We start from the raw sequence: 21,153 nt of genomic DNA, 5'->3' as shown, positions 1-21,153 counted from the left end.
GGCATAAATCTGCAAAGAAGTAAAAAGCTAACCTTTGCAAACAATATGGCTTCTCTCTCACTTACCAACTTTACATTTCCCTGTATGGCCCCGGAAGATGACTGGTTAGCCAGAGACGGGTAAGATTCCTCAAGGGAGGAACAACCTAAGACAGGCACAGTCGCAGGGGGGCCATCAGGTGAGAATTTGGGGATCAACAGAGGTGAGGCTCAGAACCTCACCCCCCCTGCTTTGAGAGAAATCTTCTGCATCCGTGGATGTCTTGATGCCCTTGTCTAGCCTGGATTAATACTTAGTCCATAGGCACACACCTGATCATCTGATCATCTACATTTGCCCTCTTACAGCACTAAACTATGTTTTCTACCTTTATCTTGCATCTACCTACCACTTCAGCATTTTATTAAAAATAAAAATAATAATAATAGTAGGAGAAATGGGGGATCAACATATAGATCAAGTACAAAAATCAAACGAATATTCATATTTGACCTGATTGTTTATAGGTCATATTGCATGATCAAAACCGAAAGTTTCTGTGATGACTGCCCTTGTACTGTTCACCATGTAAGAATTTATTCACTATGTAAGAATTCGTTCACCATGTAAGAACTTGTTCGTTATGCTTCAGAAGATTGGAGACTGACGAGAATTAGGCTTGAGATGGATTAATGATTGTACATTGAGCGTTGACCCCCCTATACTGAATTTTACTGTTGTTAACAACCATTTGATCAATAAATATGAGAGATGCCCTCTCAAAAAAAAAAAATATATATATATATATAAATAAGTATATTAATATAAACATTAATAACTGCATTTATATCTAGTTAATAAGATCCAATTTATAGTACTATAATGTCTTCTACATAATTAATTTGTTAATGAGAGTGTAAGCTGCCAGCAAATATGAGGTTATAATGCTGCCTATTGTTTTAGAAATATGTATTTTAGAAGTAATACAGCCTGAGTTCCAGTTATGACTCCATGATTTAGTAGCTTAGGAAATTCTTTAAACTTTCTGAGTCTTAGCTTTCTAAATTTATAAGACACGGCAATATCCATGAAGCATAAATACATACAGAACTTAGAAAATGATTGAAACCTATTTAATTATGAAGCATATTAATCCTCATAAAGCCTGCCAAAATAACACAAAACAAAAAAATTGCAAAATAGCAAGCATATCACAAAGCATATATAGTGAAATTCTTATTGCTCCAGTCATTATGTTTATTTCTTTAAACAAATAAATTCTTTATTTATAAAAATGGGATTTTACCTTTCTATACTGTACAATGAGTTGATATATTAATAACCACAACTTTTCTAAAATGATCTTATGATAGGTTAGATTTGTAACTCTTACACACAAAAAATTGTCCTTTCCTAAATACAATACTTTGAGATAAAATGAAACATGATAAAAATACCTCTTTTTGAAATTCAAACAAACAAAAGGCAAGAAGGAATAGATAAACTAATCTGAGATAACTACACAGCAAATTATAAAATGGTATATCTAAAGCCAATAATATTACAAATTAGATTAAATGTTAATGGACAAACTACTTCAACTAAAAGACAAAGATTGTCAGAAAGGATTAAAAATCAGCAACAAAAATGAAAACCCAAATCCATTCTAGTTTTCCATACAGGTGTCAGTATGGTTATTCAGCACCATCTGGTGAAGTAAACTTAATCCCACATTGAATTACCTCACTGCATTTGTCCAGCATTTTTCTTTTTTAAGGTTATTTTGGCTATTTGAGATTACCTGCCTTTTCATAATAATTTTGAAGTCTGCCTACTGATTACTTTAAAAAGGATGTTGATTGCAGTTACAATTGGAGGTAACTTTTTTAAATGAAAGCACAAATACACTATATTACAACTTAAAAAATGAACATAATGGCAGAAATAGTTTAGACAGTCAATAAAAAAATTAGCTAATAACTCTCTGGCAGTGCCTTTTAAAAAATCAAATCCTGAATATAAAGATGACTTTTTTCAAATATGCTTGTCTATGCAGGAGTGTATATATTCATACTATGTATAGATACTGTGGGCTATAAAATTGAAATTGATTTTGAATTAACTCTTTGGGGTAAATATTCCATTGGTTGTGAAGAATGTATTTATAAAGAAAAATAATACAAGTGTACTAATGCTTCAATAAATATAACATACAAAGAATAATACAGTCTATTAATCCTTCAATAAATCAACCATATTGTTTATATCATTAAATATACTCCACCTCTGTTTATATTTTGGCCAGTTTATCTGATCCAGTTAGAGAAGAACATAACAATCACTATGTTGTACACTTAAATGTAATACTGTGTATCAACTATAGTTCAGTAACAAAATAAACAATAAGGATAATATTAAAAAATGTAATAATGCTTTTCATTTCTATTTCTATTTGAATATCACACCACTTTTCCAGTGAATACTTTCTAATTTTTAAATACACAAAAATTTTCCTTGTAATTATATTCTGATTATAAATTATGCCCTTTGATACAAGTAGTTTAATCTTCATTACCTTGAGCTCTATTTTATGTAATATTAATATGGATTTTGGGGGGAACATTTATTTTCCTTAGTTACTTTAGTTGCTCACCCTTTTATTCTTAATATTTCTTGTACCTTTTCTTGAGGTGTACTTATCTCTACTGCATAGGCTATACTAGCTATACTATGTGTTTGAAAATTCAGGAAACATTTCTTAATAAGAGGTTAAACCATTTTACTTATTTTTAAAGGCTCTATTTAGTAATACTTTGTCATTTTGTTCAAAATTTTATATCTTTCACCACAGATTTGTGTATGAGACAAACATTTTGTTCTGATATTTTGCAATACACATCATATACTTTAGTGTGCTTTTTCTAATTGTCAAAATAAAGATTGAACAGCATCTTTAGAGATAGCCCTCTAAAGCAGAACTTCAATAAACTTTTTCCTTTTGTCCCCAGTATCATTCACTTTTCAGTAGTTGTTGATATTTTCTGGCCTTTAAAGTTGGACGTCACTTTTTACATACTTTCACCTTTCAAAAATTTAAATTGTCATGCAATTTGTATTCACATATTTAATTTGTAATCAATATTTATGAGTCTGATTATAAAATGCCATTCACTTTTTTCAACTATTAATATTCAAATATTTTTCCATCACCTAGAATCTACCTTTAAGTAATTTGTAGAAGAGTAAATATGAAAAATGTTTTCTGAAATCTTACTTATCTGGTGCTCTCTTTCTGTTATTTTTGTATATGAAAATAACTTAGCTGGGTATAAAAACAATCTGTGATAAACATTTTATCAATGCTTTTTATGTGTTTTCTTTGTAACACTTTTCATTTCAATTTGTATAAACTTTTGGTCCTGTCTGAATTATGTTACTTTACACATATTTACATTCATTAAGATTTTTCTTTATCTTTACGGTACAATCACAGTGTGTATTTTCTTTCCAAATGTCATTTGGAAATTTTTCACTTTATATTTCTCCTTTCACTTTATCATATCCCTCTTATTTGTCCTGGCTCATTCTACAGGCCAATTATATGAACAACAATAATACAATTAAAACAAGTAGTTGTATTTCCATTTCCTGATTATATACATAAACTGTCCTCAATATTTTTTTTAACTGTTAGGCATTTACATCTGCATTTTGTGGGTGTTTTTAAAATATGTCTCTACTTCATTAACTTCATTTCCTTTAACATCAGTACAGCTTTTCAGTTTTAGAGTTATTTTTATACTATTGTGATTTAGTATGTATATACATTATCATACTTTATTTTATTTTTCTTTCTTACATTGTCCTACTCATATTTTATTTCATTCTACTGCCATTTATCCTCACTCTCTCTCATTTCTTAACTTCTCTTCATTAAAGATATTTTCTTCTTGTGCTCTTATGTCATGGAGGACATGTCTTGTTCATATGCTTGATAATGTCAAACTTTTTATTTGAAATCAAAGAGTGAGGATCCTGAATCAGATCTTTATTTCAAGAGTAACCACTCGTGATATCCCCTTTCCTTCCCCTTCTGATATATTTTCAATTGAGACATTTTCAGATATTCTTACTCAATAAGGTGGTTTTGGCTCATATTTCACGGATCTGTACTTGTTCTGCTTTGTCACCATTATTTTTGACAATTGAAAATAAATTCCCTTCTCATATGTGGAGCTGAAGGGCAAGTTGATTTCACATGTTTCTCATACTTTTTTAAAAATATTTTTAGGCTTTCTCTGTACACCTTTTCTACTTGGTTTTCTAGTACTTTTCAATAATGTATAAACTAAAGTTCTTCAAAATGCAAAATTAATAGCATTGTTTTTGTTTTCAAATTTTTCCAGTGATAATTTGATAAACTTACCCTAGCAATAGAAACAATGTCCTTTTTTTCTAATTTCTTTTTAGGACTTCCTCTCTAGTCCTCTCTTTATGCACAAATATGTTCTGTGATTTACTCACTTTGAAAGGATTTCAAAAGATGGTTATCCAAGAAGTACTGATAGCTCACAAAGGCCTGTAGAACAAACAGAATCCTAAGAGGTCGATTGAGACTTGTTCAGCTTCTTATTGTTACCTGCTCTGAGTATCTAAAACAGAAAACAGATGGTGAAGGGGACTGCATAATTTTTATTTTAACCATTTGTAGATAGTCTATATTATATTTTGAAACATAGTCATGTTAGGCAAAGAGTTGAAGTCAAGATGCATTTTTATTTCAATCTGACTCCATCTATCTTTAGTTAGCCCTGCTATATACCTGATTCAGGGATTCAAATGTCTGAGAGTCTGGTTTGGTTAATACACCAATGTTTTTATAAACAATCTTATTAAAAATTTTGTATAGATAATATTATGTGCTTCTTTGTAAATTTTAAAACAAGTTTTCATGTGCATAATATTTTGCATTAATATACATAATGGCAATAAGAAATTGCATATATGAGTATGTGTACAGTCTATAAAAATGTATGTATGTCTCCATATTAAATTGTTTAACTCAGGTGTATAATAGGCAGATTGTGAAGCAAGGAGGAGTGTTAGGTATTTCATTATTATTTTATATTTTCTTTAAGTTGTTTATTACTTTCATAAATCAAACAACTAATGAAAACATAAAATAATATTCTTAAAGAAAATAATAAATCCTATTTCAAAGAATTGTTGTAGGACTTAAATATGATGTGTGCATAATTAGAGCTCTTTGTATTATATAGCATCCTATAAAATAAGTTATAATTCTCTTCTTCCCTGTGTTTCCCACAGCACACACTTATTCACAGGATTTTTCACATATTAGGCAGTGTCCTTTTGTATACACATACCTATGATGTAAACTTATGGTCCCTCTTTTATAATTATTTAACTCATTTATTTTGAAAACCTATGGCCAAATAAAATCTGCTTACAAACATATATCATCTTATATTTCAGTTGTTCTTTAACTCTTAAAAAAAGTATTATTTTTTGAAAAACTATGTAGAAGAATGTCCTTTGCATAGCTTAATAGGAAACAGCTGTATTTTATTTCAATATTAGACTGCACTGAATTTTATGTTTTTGTATGTATTGCATTTAATAAAAAGTGCCTTAAATTATCATAATGACAGACAGGTTTATAGCTTTAAAACTTAAAAATATTAATAAACCTAATATTATTTTATATACTTTCATTTAACTATGCCATATTGACTTGGAGAAGAGTGGTGGGACAATGTTCTAGCAGATAATAACCATCTGCATTAGGATAAAAACGTCCAAACCAAAGGGCATATACGTTTATGTTTGTTAAAATACTGACCTAAAAATTACTTTTGCAGTCTTTAAAACAGGGAAGAACTATGGATACAGTTATGTAGGACAAAATTCATGTTTCTGCAGAGTTCATGTAGTCGTCAAAAGTAGGGCACACTTTATTAACTGGTGGACAAGTTAGCCTTTGGGGATTGGAGGCCAACTTGCAATAAAATATTACAAACATCTAATCTGCGTTGACAAACAAAAAAGGCTCATGGGCTTTGGTAACTGGCTAGGAACACGTCTGTTGAACAAACATCCTGGGCTTTCCATCCGTATCTTCCTGCCTTCCATCCTCTGAAAGACATCCAGGGCCTGGTGATTACTTCCCTCATGTCTATCAACAGTCCCCCCTTTGCGCCACTGGGTTTCACTGACAGGACTCCTGAGAAGATGCATCCCTCAGTGTTTCAGCAGCTTGATTTAAGGCTTTCTTTCCCTATAAAAATCTCTAAAATGTAATGTGTGCCTTTTTATGGAAAAACTGATTGGAAATCAGAACTGACGCGTTAGTTTTCATAGCAAATGTTATTAAAAATATGATGTGCAAAGTTCATTAGGTAGTGCTCATTTAAAGTTCAAATGCTAATAGGTGCTGAATTTTCACAAAGCAAATCAGAGGCCATATTGGAATCCTGGGTTCTATTCAAGGTCATGCAGCTGATTGGTTGGGCAGTTTTTGGCAAGGTCACTAATATGGCCTTAACCTAAGTCTAGTGAGTTTTTCCTCCATCTGTAAAAACTTAGGTTAATAACACATGTTTATTTGTAAAGTGCTTTGGCGTGCTGAAAGTGAAAACGTCACAAGTGCAAATATTGTTAGTACTGTCTGTATTAATTGCTGAGGATGGCTTCGGTGCACCTTTGCTATTTAAAAATCCTGCTTGCAGCTGTGAAAACATTCTGCTTAACAGAGCAATTATCAGTGGTGGTCGGTGCAGAACTCAAGAAAAGCAGCTGCTGGGGGGGCCATTTATTAAACACATAGTGAGAAAGAGGAAGAAACTGCAGGTATTATTTTAAAATTGAGCAATAGTATTACATATATATTATATATGCATGCACATACATAAATATACACCAAACAGTCCCATATTTGTCATCAAGTAAAGAAAGGACTCTGGAATTTCTGTTGTTTTGTTACTATCCCTTCCTCCTTCCCCCAGGCCTACTAATTATTTTCCCTTTTACATTGACTTTGCTGTTGTGTACAATCTGTTACTGCATTTTGCTTTTTGGTAAACAAACAGGTTAAAATGTAATAATAAAATAAAAGGAAGGTGGGGGGAGCTAAAGATGGCAAGTATCAGAAATTCATGTCTTTCTTAAAGTTCCATCTCCTCTTTTGTCCATCTAAGCCCAATAGCATTTGCTCAGTGTGGCCCCACACTAATTTGTTTGTCTTTGTTTGTATTTTTTTTTTTCTCCTCTTCTCTACCCATGAGTCATTAACTCTACCCAATTTACTCATAATCCTGGACTTTTATTGTCAATTTTTCCAAATTGAAATATGTGAATTATTTAGATTTCCTATCAGCAATTGCATTTCTACCTATAATCATGTGTGGATGGACAGATGGTAAGACCCCAGTAGGGGTGATGGGAGGGCAGCTGAATTGCCTCCTTAGCCTCCTACTTGTATTCTGCACCAGCCAGCTAAATTAAAACTCCTCTTTAAAATTTCTGTTAGTGGAAACGAACCAAGATTTTAATTCAGGAGGATATGATTGGTAAAACAAAGTCCTTATTTACAAAAAGAAATGAGTAAGAAAAAGGAAAAGTCCCACAAGGGATGAATTTGCAATGTTCAGCTTGATGACTTTCCTGCTGCTTCTCTTTATAGCCTCCTTCATCTGTCATTTTCCTTTCTTTTTCATTTTCTTTTTTTCAATTCACCTTCTTGCTTTATTCTTCTCTCCTCTCTAGATTGTGGAGTTTTACTTGTGGCCACATAACCGATAAGAAAAAAATGTCACCTGAGGGATGAGTCAGCCAGGAAACTGCAATGAAACCATGACAAATGGGAGCAACTGCAGACATCATTCAGGTAAATTAAAAACAAGCCAATATGCTATGGAAATGACAGACACTTGATGGTTTGCATTAACCCAATTAAACACTGTTTACAGCATGTTTTGCTCTGTTTTTGTGGACCTTAGCTTGCAGAAGTTCTTGAAAACACGCTACTATCAAACCATTTATGTTTAACCTCATATGGAAAGGGCTGGGTTAATAACACTAGTCTTTTTAGTGTCACATTATCATCCTTGGTATGTGGACTTTCTTATTTCATATTTTTCCATTCATTCACATACTTTCCTCCCTACCTACTTCCCACTCTGCTACAATCTCTCTATACTACCTTCTTTGTTATTTGTTTCTACATATTATAAAAAATGTACTATTGTATTATGTTATTAAACTTTTCAGTTTGCTTATGTTTGATTCATTGAGCACTGTGGTTTTTAAGATACATGTATGGACTTAGGTGGATTTTTAATCTAATGCTTCTAAGAGCAACAGCCTTTAAAGTGGAATGAGTTTGTTTGGAGGGATTGTTAAACTACTTAGAGATCAGTCAGATACTGTGAAATTTTGTTAGGCACGTTAGCATAGCCTTTACCTTAGGATTAGTTAGTACAGGTATGACCTTTTTTGGGGTCTCTACTGAATATCATAGTTTTCAATTAATTCTTTCTTATCTGGCAGTTTAAAACTTGAACATCTTCCAGCTTTACTTGAATTTGGAGAGCATTTTCTCTGAATATGTTGTTTGCCAGATCTTACACATTCTTATTCTATGCACATACCGCTAAATATTTGCTCACAGACTCAAAATTACCCATCCTGAGATTTCTACAGCTGTGTGTGTGTGTGTGTGTGTGTGTGTGTGTGTGTGTGTGTGTGTGTGTGTGTAGACTTCTCTGTGCAATAATCTGCTTCAGAAATTCCGGTGCTAAACAACCTAAATTCTGTTATCTGTCTCTTCTGCACTGCCTATTGTCCGATTTCTGAAACCAGTTGTTTCACGTATCTCAGAACTAATATAAAATAATTCATCTAGTATTATCTTAGTAAATTTGCATCAGTCCATCCCTACTGACTTGGTTTCTCCCTAGGAAACCATAATATTAGATTATCAGCACATTAGATAATCAAAACTGGCTTTTAAAGAAATAGCTGAAATGATCCCATAATCCCATTGGCAACTAGGTTATGTGTTATATCAGTTAGTAAGATATCACAAGGTATTTTTGTTACCAATTTATAAAAGCAAAGAATTACAAATATTTCTTTTTCTTGGAAATGCATGGTCCAGTGTGGTGAGAGGGGGCCTGGTGAGCAAATACACAACTCTCTAAGAAAATCTAAGTCTAAAAAGTAAATATAATATAAATAAATCAGTCCAACAAATAAAGCACAATTATACTTACAAGTGTGTGGAAATCATTTATATGATTATCAGTCTTTACAGAAGAGTGGTATTAATTGGACCTTGAATTCCAAAAAAGATCTTTACACATTAGGAACAGAAGGAAGGAAATTGGTGCTGGGAGACAAAAAGAAAAGAGAAACAAAGTTGCCATGAACCAAAACATAATGGTAAAGAGGCAGAAAAGAATACTTTCTTGAGAGAATCATTATTAAGTCAGTTTTTTGTAGGGTATCACCAAAGTAAAGATAAAAACAAAAAAATGAAGGATAGCTGTTGAGTGTGCTTTTAAGATGGAACTTTATAGTGGATTTAAGTTCAGGTTTTAAGTATTTTCCAATGTGTACAGGACAAGCAAGTTTGAAAAAATAAAATGCATTCCTCTGAAGCTTCATTATCTTCATCTGTAAAAATCTCTGCCTAACACTTTGCAAGGTAATTTTCCTCTTCAAATAAAGAAATATAGTTATAAACCTTTTGAATATTGAACATGTTTAAGAAGGTAAAGATTCTAATGACAATTTTACTTTATAATAATCTTGAAGTTTGCAAATGATAGATTGCAGTAAAGAATGGAGGCAATGAAAAGGGATGTCTCTTGAAAGAGTTCCCCTATTAGACAATAGGCTGTGACTATTTATTTAGAAAAAAAATGAACAGAAAGAGTCGCTCAGGGTTTAGATATGGAGCTTGGAGAGCTGATGAAGTGGTCGATCTGCTGTGACTCCAGTGTATTTAAGGAAGTTTGATGGATTAGTGGAACACATTTAATTGTGAATATACTTAAATCATTTATAACTTTCCCATTATGTCGAATATGGATCAAATCTTCAAATTTAAAAGTGATAAAGATTAACTAGAATTAAGATCAGTTTTGTCATTCCTTTCTTATTTTCCTTAACAGTAACAAAATTTCGCTCTTTTAAACAGTGTTTTTAAAAATATTAAACACAACTGATTAATGCATTCTTATTTTTTTAAAGAATAAAAAATGAAAAAAATAGTAACTGCTGCATCTGGAGAGTGTTAAAAGAGACAAATAGCTTGTTACAAAAAAACTCAGACTTCAACATCTTTACGACATAAACAAGTACAGATCTCATATATCAACTACTTTTTAAAATTAGTTTCCTACACATTTGTTTTGTATTGTGTCTTTTACAGACTATATAGTCCCTCAATATTTCTCTTCTATTTTCTTTTACTAATCTCTGTTAACTCTAATAATTACAGAGTTCAGTCCATGTTCAAGTCAAATGTGTTGTACAGATATATTAGACTAATTCTGGACCCAGAAGAATGGTGCCTTCTTTATTCTTACATCTGCTTTTTCTTCTTTAAAATTTATTCTTCATGTTATCATTGCTACTCAATGCATTTTGATCTGTTCTTCCTATTATCAAGTATATCAATAATTTTGCCCAAATTATAGATATGGCCAAGTTGGACAAAAACATGACTATACTAATAAATACTTTCAGACTGTTTGAAGGTGTTCAATTTATCTTCTAAATATGGCCTCACATATGCAGAATGATCCTGTTTATACCTGTAAACCAAAGAGAGAAATGGGCAATGATATACAAAAGATATTTACAGAACAGGTCATCAATAAGAGAAGATATTCAGAAAGAAAATGTCCAAAATCATTAGCAATCATATAAATGCAAATTATAACAAGATATTATTACAGGCCTGTGAGAATGGCAAAAAGTACAGAGCTAGGTGATAAAAATATCATTTAGGATAATGAACCCTAAGCATTGCTAGTGGATGATCATTGAGGAAACCATCTCAAGGAACAATTTGGAACTTACTAAGACAAATTAGACGACTATTTGAAACCCAGAAACTATACCTCTGGGGATATTCTCTAGGTAATCTTCACCATGAATCATAAGGGATATATGCAAGAGTGTTCATTTCAGTGTTATTTGTGGTGACAAAAAGATAGAGGTAAATTTGAATCTATTCCCAACTCAACATAGTGGGTAGACGAAGTGAGAAAGATACTCAACAATGTAACAATCATAATTTCTAGCATCTAACCAAAGTATGAGGCATGTGAAGAGAGAGATTAAATAACTATTACCATACTATGGGGCGCAATCTGTCAGTAGCAACAGACCTGAAAATAAGAAAGACTTCAAAACACTGATTACAAATATGTTGAAAGAATGAAAGAAAATATGAACATAATGAGTAGAAATATGGAAGATATTGAGAAAAAAGAAAAATTGGAGATTAAAAATACATTATTGGAAATAAAAAATTACTATATGGCTTAACATCAGATTAGACACTATAGTAACAATAGTTAACTTAAAGACAATAATAGACACTACTTAAATAGAAATAGAAATAAATCTAAACATAACAGAATACATAAAGTTATGGTGAACTGTGGATCAATATATGGTCTAACATATGTATAATTGCATTGCCAGAAGGATAATGAGGACTATTTGAACATTTGAAAAATTTCAAAATTTGATGTAAGCTATAAACCTAAGTTTTAGTTAGGCTAACAGAGCCATGTAGGATAAACATGCAGGATATTATAACAAACCACATCAAATCAAATTATTGAAAACATGGAGAGAAAACACCTTATACAGAATGGAATGAGCAGTCACTTCTCATGATAAAAATTAATCAAGCCAAAAGCTACATTAGTACCATCTTCAAGTGCTAAAACAAAAATTTTCAAACTGAAATTTTGCATCAAATGAGAATCATGTACAACACTGAAAGCAAAATAAAGCCTTTTTCAGAAAAACACTGATTGATTTACTTCTTAGCCAGCAAATCTACATTTAAAAAGTAGTAAAGTAAGTTATTGACTGGAGGAAAATGGTAGTAGAGGAAACCTTAATTTAGACACAGGCAAGGAGAATGCTGGATACGGTGAATATGTTGATAAATAGAGAAAATTTTTTCTAACTCTTAAAATTTCTATAAAAATAATTTGTTGTTTAAGCACAAATGTGAAAATATTGTGCATTTTATATATAAAAGTATAATATATGCAAACAGTAACAAAAGGGAAGCATACTCATGTTTTCTACGTTGCACTTGAATTTTGAGAATATTATTTCATGATATACTGAAACAAATTAAAGCTGTATATTCCAAATGTTAAAGTATCCATAGAATATAAATATATACATGAAGAAGGTATATCTTAACATCTAGTAGTAAGGATAAAATGGAATACTAAAAATAGTCAAGTATTCTAAATGAAAACAGAAAAAAACCACAATGGAATAAAGAACAGATGGAACAAGTAAAGAAAAAAAATTAAATCCAAGCAGATATATTTAAAGTCTCTCATATAGATAATTACATTTTACGTAAGTTAGCTAAACATTTCATTACAAAAACAATTCATTATGGGTGGATAAAAAAGCAAGACAAAACTGCATGCATTTTCAGCAGAACTACATTAAATGTAAAGAGACAGATAGGTAAAAAGTAAAAAGATGAAGGAGAAATATCTTGCAAATATATCCCTATATGAATCACAAGAATATGTGATTCATAAGAAAACTGGAGTAGCTATGTTATTATCAAATTAAAAGAGACTTCAGGACAGAGAATGTTAACAGTGATAAAGAGGGCATATTGAATAAATAGGTCAAATAATCAAGAAGACAAAACTACCATCAATGTGTGTATACCTAATAACTGCTTCTCAATACATGAAACAACACTGACAGTCCTGAAAAAATCAATAGATAAACTTACACACTATATACACATGAAGCAAACTTAAAATCATTAGACATTAGAAAATTGCTAATCAGGACCACAAAGACCCACCACAGACCATTGAAAATGCCTAAAAGTAAAAAAGTAATGCCTAAAAGTAATAATACCAGGTGTTGATGAGGATGAGGAGCAACTGTTTCCCTGGAATACAACTGGAACAGTGATCGTACAGTACTGGTGGGAGCAGAAAATGGTACACACACTTTTGTGCACAATTTGGCACTTAAGAAAATAAATACTAATTTATTATATAACTCAATCTTACTTCTAGATACTTCTCCAAAGGAAATGAAGGCTGAATTTACACAAACATATGCACACAAGTCATATTCACAACAATTTTATTCATAATAACCAAAAACTGTGAAAAAAATGGCCAAAAAGTAAATGAATAAAAAAAAATTGCCCTGTATTCATATAATGGAATATTATTCAACACTTAATTAGTGGTACACATAGAAAACACCCCCTAAAAATACATTTGCAATACATATAAGACATATAAAAATACAGATATATAAAAACACATAAAATACATTTTTAAATGCCAGGGCAAAAAGCCTAACCAAATAAGACAGACACCAAAGCTAAGCACCGATTTATATGAAATTCTAGAACAAGAACAACTAATGTATGTTTGCCAGAAAATAGTGTATTGTTGGCTGGGACCAGAGATTGGAGGAAATGGGAAAGTAACTGACATCAATGTTGCATGAGACAACAATTTGTGGTGACAGAAATATTCTATGTCTTGATAGTTGTGGTAGTAATTACATGGGAATATACATTCGTTAAAATTCCCAAATTGTTCACTTAAAATATGCATTTTATTTACTGCAAATTGTACTCAGTAAAGTTAAAGATGAGATTGGAACTGTGATGTTCATGCGGCTGCATATTCCCACAGAAAAGAAAAATTCTTTAATTATTTCTTGGTCCAGAAAAGTTATATACAGACATTAGGTTCAGCTTCTCACATTTTAAGATTATTTTTGTGTTATAAAACTCTTACAAAAAAATGAGAAATAGTTCTTCCTGGTAAATGTGAGAAAATAAGGCATCCAATGTTATTTAATTTATACATTTTCATCAGTTATATATAAAATTGGATAAATAAATGCTATTTGAGCATTTATGTATTGAAAATTAGTTAGATGGAAATAAATATTAAGTTGTATATTATGGATGAGCTAAAGCCTTCCACATTTATATTAACAAAAGAGTAATTTCTTATTATGCATTGAAATTTCCTTTAAAACAAAAACTTCTTATAACTAGAAAAGCACCACAATTAATTGATAGACTTTAGGTCATCACAATCAAAATGAAACCATCCTGATAATCAAAATGAAACCTGGTCTGCCTGAGCCAGTACCATTAGACAGGGAGATTTTTGTAAAGTTAAATAATACTATGTAAAAATTTAAAAGCTTGAAGTTAGAAGCTAACACTTTAAACTGTATCACATTGAAAGGAAAGTTTCAAAATCAAATAGAAGAGAATATCTTAACCCTTCTAAAAAATAGCATATTGTTTTAAAATAAATGGAATAACCTAACAATTCTGTTAGTAAAATTGCAGTAAATTGTAGCACATATCAAAATTTATTTTATCTTTATTGAGCAATATAACCAAAGGATAAATGGAGGAAAAAACGCCAATATCATGAAGTTACAGTTTTAGTTTTACTTAATTTTGCCTTGCACATATTATTCCAACCTATATAACCTTTGTCAAATGACCATAAGTGGCGTGCAATGAAGAAGAAAGACCTCAGCCCACCTGCAGCTATGTATATCTGGTGTGCCAGTCTGTTCTTCTTAGCTTGCCAGAATTCACATTTTTGCAGGGGTGGTTGTAGGCGGGTGGTAACACACAGATGTTTCATTTAAAACAGAAAGCACATCCAAAGACTGCGCATAAATGCCCTTCAACACAAGGGATAAGAATACAAATCACAGGGACTGAAAAAAATTTACTGTTTGTATGGTACAAACTTCTCCAAATAGCTAAAAGAACATTTAAATAAATTTTAGTCAAATTAGGTGATTCACACATCAGGCAATGCATTCTATTTTGGAGTACCGAATTATGAAGAAGTTTGTTTTGGGTTGTTTCTAACAAGATTTACATTTAAATTTGCATAATGAGTGGCCAAATGCCCAAATCTTCCTATTGCAGATTACTTAGAAGAATAATTCTACAAGTACCACATGTGATGTCACCAGCCCTTCATCACAATTATTCAGAGCTATATTAAAGCAAACCTGACTTATTTCTTTGCTGATAGAAAATTATATGAAACTTTAAGCCTCATATTAGTACTATACTCAATGATGTCATTCATATTTGTACAATGATAGTACTTTGGATTAAAATTAAATGATACACTCTTGACAATCTAGATAATTAGGATATTTGTAGCCCTCATCAATTTCTCCAGAGTATGTCTATATACTAATTTTCTTGTTCAGTGGACTAGGTTAGAAGTTGGGGACAGTTGTGCATATTAACACAAAAGAACTCTAAATATATAACCTACACTCTAGCCAAGAGCTAAAATGGAAATATGCTGGGGTGGTGAAATACGAAGGCAAGAACAGGAGACTCCTGCACTGCTCCTCAGGCCTTCACAGTGAGACCCTGAATGAGAAGGCAGTCTTTTTAAAAAAACTTGTGATATTAAGATGTTTTTTTTCCTCTTTTAGAGAAAAATTTCTGTTCTGATTATAAAAGTTATGCATACAATTTGAAAAACAAAAAATATTTAAATTACTGGCAATACAAACATCAAGATAATGTGTTTGAACAGTTTAATGTGGTAATTCATAGCACAGCATACAGTTTAATGTGATACTTTGTTGCACAATAGTAAAAAAAAAACCGATTTATTTATAGCTTTTGACATGTACTGGAGAGAAATCAAGTGCCCAAAATTGGTTGTACTTTTGCATAACAAGTCAAATTTGTATTGAGTGTCCATTATTAGAAAACGTCATCCCATTCCTAATGGCTGTCTACATATAATAATTATATATATATAATTGCTCGTAATTTGAATTTGGGTTTCTTACAACTCTGTAAGACTTGAGACAAGATCAGCATTTTCTGGTGCTAAATTTTGTGTGGCATTTTATTTGCCCAAACAAGGCATTGTACAAAGGCAATTCTCCTCTCTTTACTCTTTACTTTTAATCTCAGATACTCATAAATTAATGAATTGAAGATGTTAGCCATATTTGTCACATTATAAAGGTACATAATATTTCACTAATTTTCTCTATCATAATCCATTCTTTGTATACATGTACCTATGTGAAAAATGGCATAAAATAGGAAATTTTATATGTATATACATAGAAATTAATATTAGAGGGGTATGTACACATATATTCATACATATGCATGTTTAATATATTGCAAATGCTCAGTTAAAATAGCAAAGAATTTAAGTAGACTCATCAGGCTGAAGTGAGGGAAACATTAGAATGAAACATTCATGATATACAGAACAAAAACTTTTTTAAGTCAATAGTTTTAGAGGGATTCATAAAGCATTCGGTTGAACAGATTAAAGCAACTAAGTACACAATGTCAGTTAGTGAATTTTCTCTATCTCTAACCTTAATTTAGACTGTTTTTAAAGTCATTATTAGGAAATTTTCTCAAATTTCTGATTATAATCCATGATTGTTAATATCCTCTATAGTGTCTATCCATTAAACTGTATTCCTCTTTGTAGGTAATTCTGGTCAATTCTTGCTGTACTGTTTATTTTTCTGAGCTGTAGAGGGGTAACATAGCTTCGGAAGATCAAGAAGTTGAGTAAAAAGATTACTTTTTTAACAGTCAATAAGGGATTTATTTATGTCCTTTAAAAGGCGATCTATTAGGTGGTGGAATTTTGATATGGATAAATTATAAAGATGTGCAGGAAAATTGTACTCTTCCTGGTGCTATGAAAAGTCCCCAAATGAACCCACCTTAGGTGTTATAGAATTATGCCCTGGAAAGGATTCTGTAATCTTAAGGATACACTGGTGATTATACAGCATCTTGCCACACTGATGGACAGTGACTGTAGTGGGGTGTGTGTGGGGGGGACTGGGTGAGGGTGGGGAGCCTCGTAAACATAGTGTTCTTCATGTAATTGTAGATTAATGATAGCAAAAAATAAACTAAATAAATAAATAAATAAAAGATACACTGGTTCGGTTCTAATTGGTACCACAAAAGTAACTTAGATATCCATTCCAGATTGCAACAAATTTTTTACTGTAAGGATAAAGGCAAAAGGCAGATTTATGACCTAGAAAGACCTATATATCAGGAGTATTTAATTTCAAAACACTTATATTTAACCTACTGAAGAGATAAGGTTGCAACTCTCTAATATATGTATCACAAGTAGCAATCGTTATTACTTTCTTTTTAAACACCACAGTAAGTATTAAACAATGTATTTGTATACTCGAGCAGCAACGGATGACTTGTAACACTTAGGGAAGTGCAGTATCTGGTATAATTGAAGGAAGATACCTTCCATCTAAACAAATACTAAATTATACATTAAAGTAAATAGATATCGAGGCCAGGTCTAGTTCTTCCTCATATTTTCCTATACTTTAATCCAAACATTTTGACATTAAGATTTTAAATCTAAATCTTCCATTCTTTCTTTTTCAGGTTTTGGTTAATTACATTTTTGAATGTCAATGACCTAAAGTTAAAATAAAATGGGCCACCAGCCAATTGTAAAAAACTTCAAGTGAAAAGTTAAGATATAACAAGTGAAAATGGGAGCATTTACTTTCTAATTTAATGCATATGTATGCTTTTTCTTATAAGTATCAAAAACATATGTTCCTAGCCATTATTAGACATGATCTGAAGGATAATTTTTTCTTTCACCTCTTAAAAATTATACTAGCCTCTTACAAGTTTTGTATGTAAGTTAAACTGGAAGTTATGCCCAGAATTAGCCTACACCTGAATTTTAATTCAGTAGCAACATATTGGCTATGCGACTGAAATTAAATTTAAGGCTTTGAAAGAAATTACTATAGACACAAATAAAATTTTAAGCAAAGTAGACAAATTGACCAATTTGATAATGTAGATACAAACTTGAAGACTAAATCCAGTGTAAACATACATTCATCATTAACAAACTTCTCTGTCAAGTGTGACAATATTTTGACAAAACAAGTACATATATTCTAGCTATATGAGGAAAGAAACAAGGCCTTTAAATAATCAGATATAAAACATTATGTAGACATGGCATAGCACCCTTTTCAGTAGGGTAAATTCAACTGGAGTATTTAGTTATTTTAACTAAGTGATCAAATATATACTTACTGAAAATTATGAGTACATTTTGTATACAAGAGTGAGTTCTGCATAATATGAAGCACCCAGAAGCAACTGTTCTCCAAAGGGACCAGACGTAACTAACTTCAGTACTGAAGAAAAGGCAAACACTATAAAAGAGGTACAAGCCATCTGTAAAGATCAGACAGGTGATGTGATTCACTGACCAGTAGCACTAAGGTTTACGGTAGAGATGTCAATAGAAGCAGCAGTATTTCAGAAAGTAGAGTTTGGCAGAGGAACTTAAGCATATAAACATGGAATAGTTGGTTACCAGGTGCTAAACATGTATCTATGCATTTCACTGTGCATTTCATCCTTACAAAATATTATTTGAAGTAAATAACATTACCTCTATTTAAAGGATGAGTTACAGCACTAATAACTTGAGCCCTCCGTAAACAGAAAACCACTGAATTTTTGGATCTTGGGCTGATAGGCTAATTTTGGGCATCATTTCAGAGCCAGCCAGACTTTTTATCATTTGAGGTCTGCAATCATACATGTAAATCTATTCTAATCTCTTTTTCACTTTTTTATTTAGATACTTGACATCAAAGTTGTAACTTTAGGGAATTCATGGTCAATTAATGAACCTAGGTGACTTTTCATCAAAATAGAAAAAAATAAAAGTAAATATGAGGAAAAAATTCAATATAATAAACTGTTTCTCATTCAAAATCTGACCCATCTACGTATGCCTTCAGGGTACTGTGTGGCATATTAAGCTTATATTGGGGTCTATAAAAAATAAGAGAAAACATGAAAGTTATTTTAAAATGAACATACACACACACAAATACAATATTTGATTCCTTTGTTGTAAAAAGAAATAGTAGAAAAGCCGCTAGTGCCCATTTGTTTTATGGGATCTCTCTCTCTTTTTTTTTTTTTTTTTTTTTGGCACTATTGTAGAATAATGCTATTTCCATAGGGAAACAACAGAGATCATTTTAAATGTTCCTTTTTACTCAGTATCAATTTGTGAACCAAATTATAAAATATTTTAAAGATTTGTAAAAAAGCATAAAGAAATATAATTTTTAAAGCAAATGGTAGGGTAGGACTAATCTCCTCACTGATATAAATATTGCAGTTCCTTAAGGCTGTGCATAGAAAACTCTGTTTCAACTCCAGTGATTTTTTTCAAGGTAACTAATTCAGCTTCTAACTAGATATATGACCTTGGGGAAATAATTCACACTCTCAGATACTCAGTTCTTTTATATGTAAACTGCTAAGATTGAAATATATGTTCTTTAATATCCAGTCAACTTTAACATTTTGTAAGTAGATGTTTACTTAACTTACATTTGTTATAAAATAGAAAGAAAGATACTCAGTTATGGTAGACTGATTAGAGTAGCACATTAGTACAAAATGTAGTACTTGAAACCAAATATACATATATTGCAACTAGTTTCTAGAAAACAGAAGCCATATTTAATATATGTTGTTTTAATTTAATAGACCAAATCAAGAGAATCTATAGCCCTGTTGGTTAACCTTTCTAAAAAGCAAATAAACATGTTTTTTTTCTATTTGCTTATTTTATTGCTTCCTTTTGCTACTCAATAATAAAATACTCTCAAAGTTTCAAACAGTAGAACTTAAAGTAATTAAACTCTGACAATTATATATATTCCTCTATATGGAAATCATTTTATTGTTGACATGTTTATCATTCACTACCATATGGATATATATATAAATTACTCTTGTTACTAGATCTTGTATTCCTACCCATCCAATACTTGTAATTCACTGTTGTTTCTATAGTTAAAAGAAGCTATATTTTAAATTACATAAACATTTTATTCAACACTATTAGACACTATCTACTAGGTATTGTGTATCTATTACAATAAACAGCATCAACATCAAGTACCTTTCATTTTTTTCTTTTCAATATTAAGCCAAATTCTCTTATATGATACTGTTACTGATTAAAATGGAATTTCCCTCTGCTGGGCTTATTACATTAATGCCCATCCCATTTCTATGAAACTCACATGGATCTATCGACCTATGTATTTATTGTGCTCTCTCTTTCTCCATCCTACTGAATGTAATAATGATTATATTATACTAGTAATCATTGGGTACATAGGATTCTGCTCTCCTATTGATCCTGTGAATTTAGCATCTGAAAATACTGTATTTTCCTTTGTTACAGCTTTCCTGGTACATCATACAAAGTTGTTATAGGTGTTTTCTACTAATTACGCCCCAAAATAATAGTCAAAGTGTTTGGAATTAGGAAATCTACAGAAATCACCATATTTCTCCAGTTATCTTTATGAAGTCTAGTTAACTTGTCTTATTTTCTATTTTCTCTAGATATCACTAATATTGCTTTTTTCCCTATGAGAATCACACTCTGATCAAAACAAGGTATAATATACATTCAAATGAGCATACATTTCATATTATCAAGAGAGGTTAAATTTCTATTGCTTACAAGTAACAATCAAAACAACACACTGATAAACTGATTGTGTCTTTTAAGCTTAGGCTTTCTCTTTAGAGCTAAATAACGTCCTACTGTCTGATGTAAGTAAAAGAATGCATTTATCCATCTTCATACTGAGGGACATCTTGGTTGACAATTGTATAAATCTGTCACATGCAGGGTTTTGTGTGGAAATAATTTTCAACTCATTTGGGTATATGCCAAAAGGAGCACAATTGGTAGGTATATGGTTAAAGTGTTTAGTTTTATAATAGAACATCTTCAA

General features: G+C 31.2%; 1 long non-coding RNA gene across 1 annotated transcript in view; it reads left to right on the top strand.

Moving 5' to 3' along the window:
- LOC140845325 (uncharacterized) overlaps window positions 1-21,153 on the top strand; it is a 379,465-nt gene that overhangs the window by 339,909 nt on the left and 18,403 nt on the right. The window contains exon 4 of the long non-coding RNA XR_012124097.1: window positions 7,765-7,885. This is a non-coding gene — a long non-coding RNA (uncharacterized lncRNA). The remainder of the gene's footprint in view (window positions 1-7,764; window positions 7,886-21,153) is intronic.

The sequence above is a fragment of the Manis javanica genome, chromosome 13 (genome assembly GCF_040802235.1).
Source record: "Manis javanica isolate MJ-LG chromosome 13, MJ_LKY, whole genome shotgun sequence".
NCBI lineage: Eukaryota > Metazoa > Chordata > Mammalia > Pholidota > Manidae > Manis > Manis javanica.
This window is presented reverse-complemented; position numbering and strand designations above follow the sequence as displayed.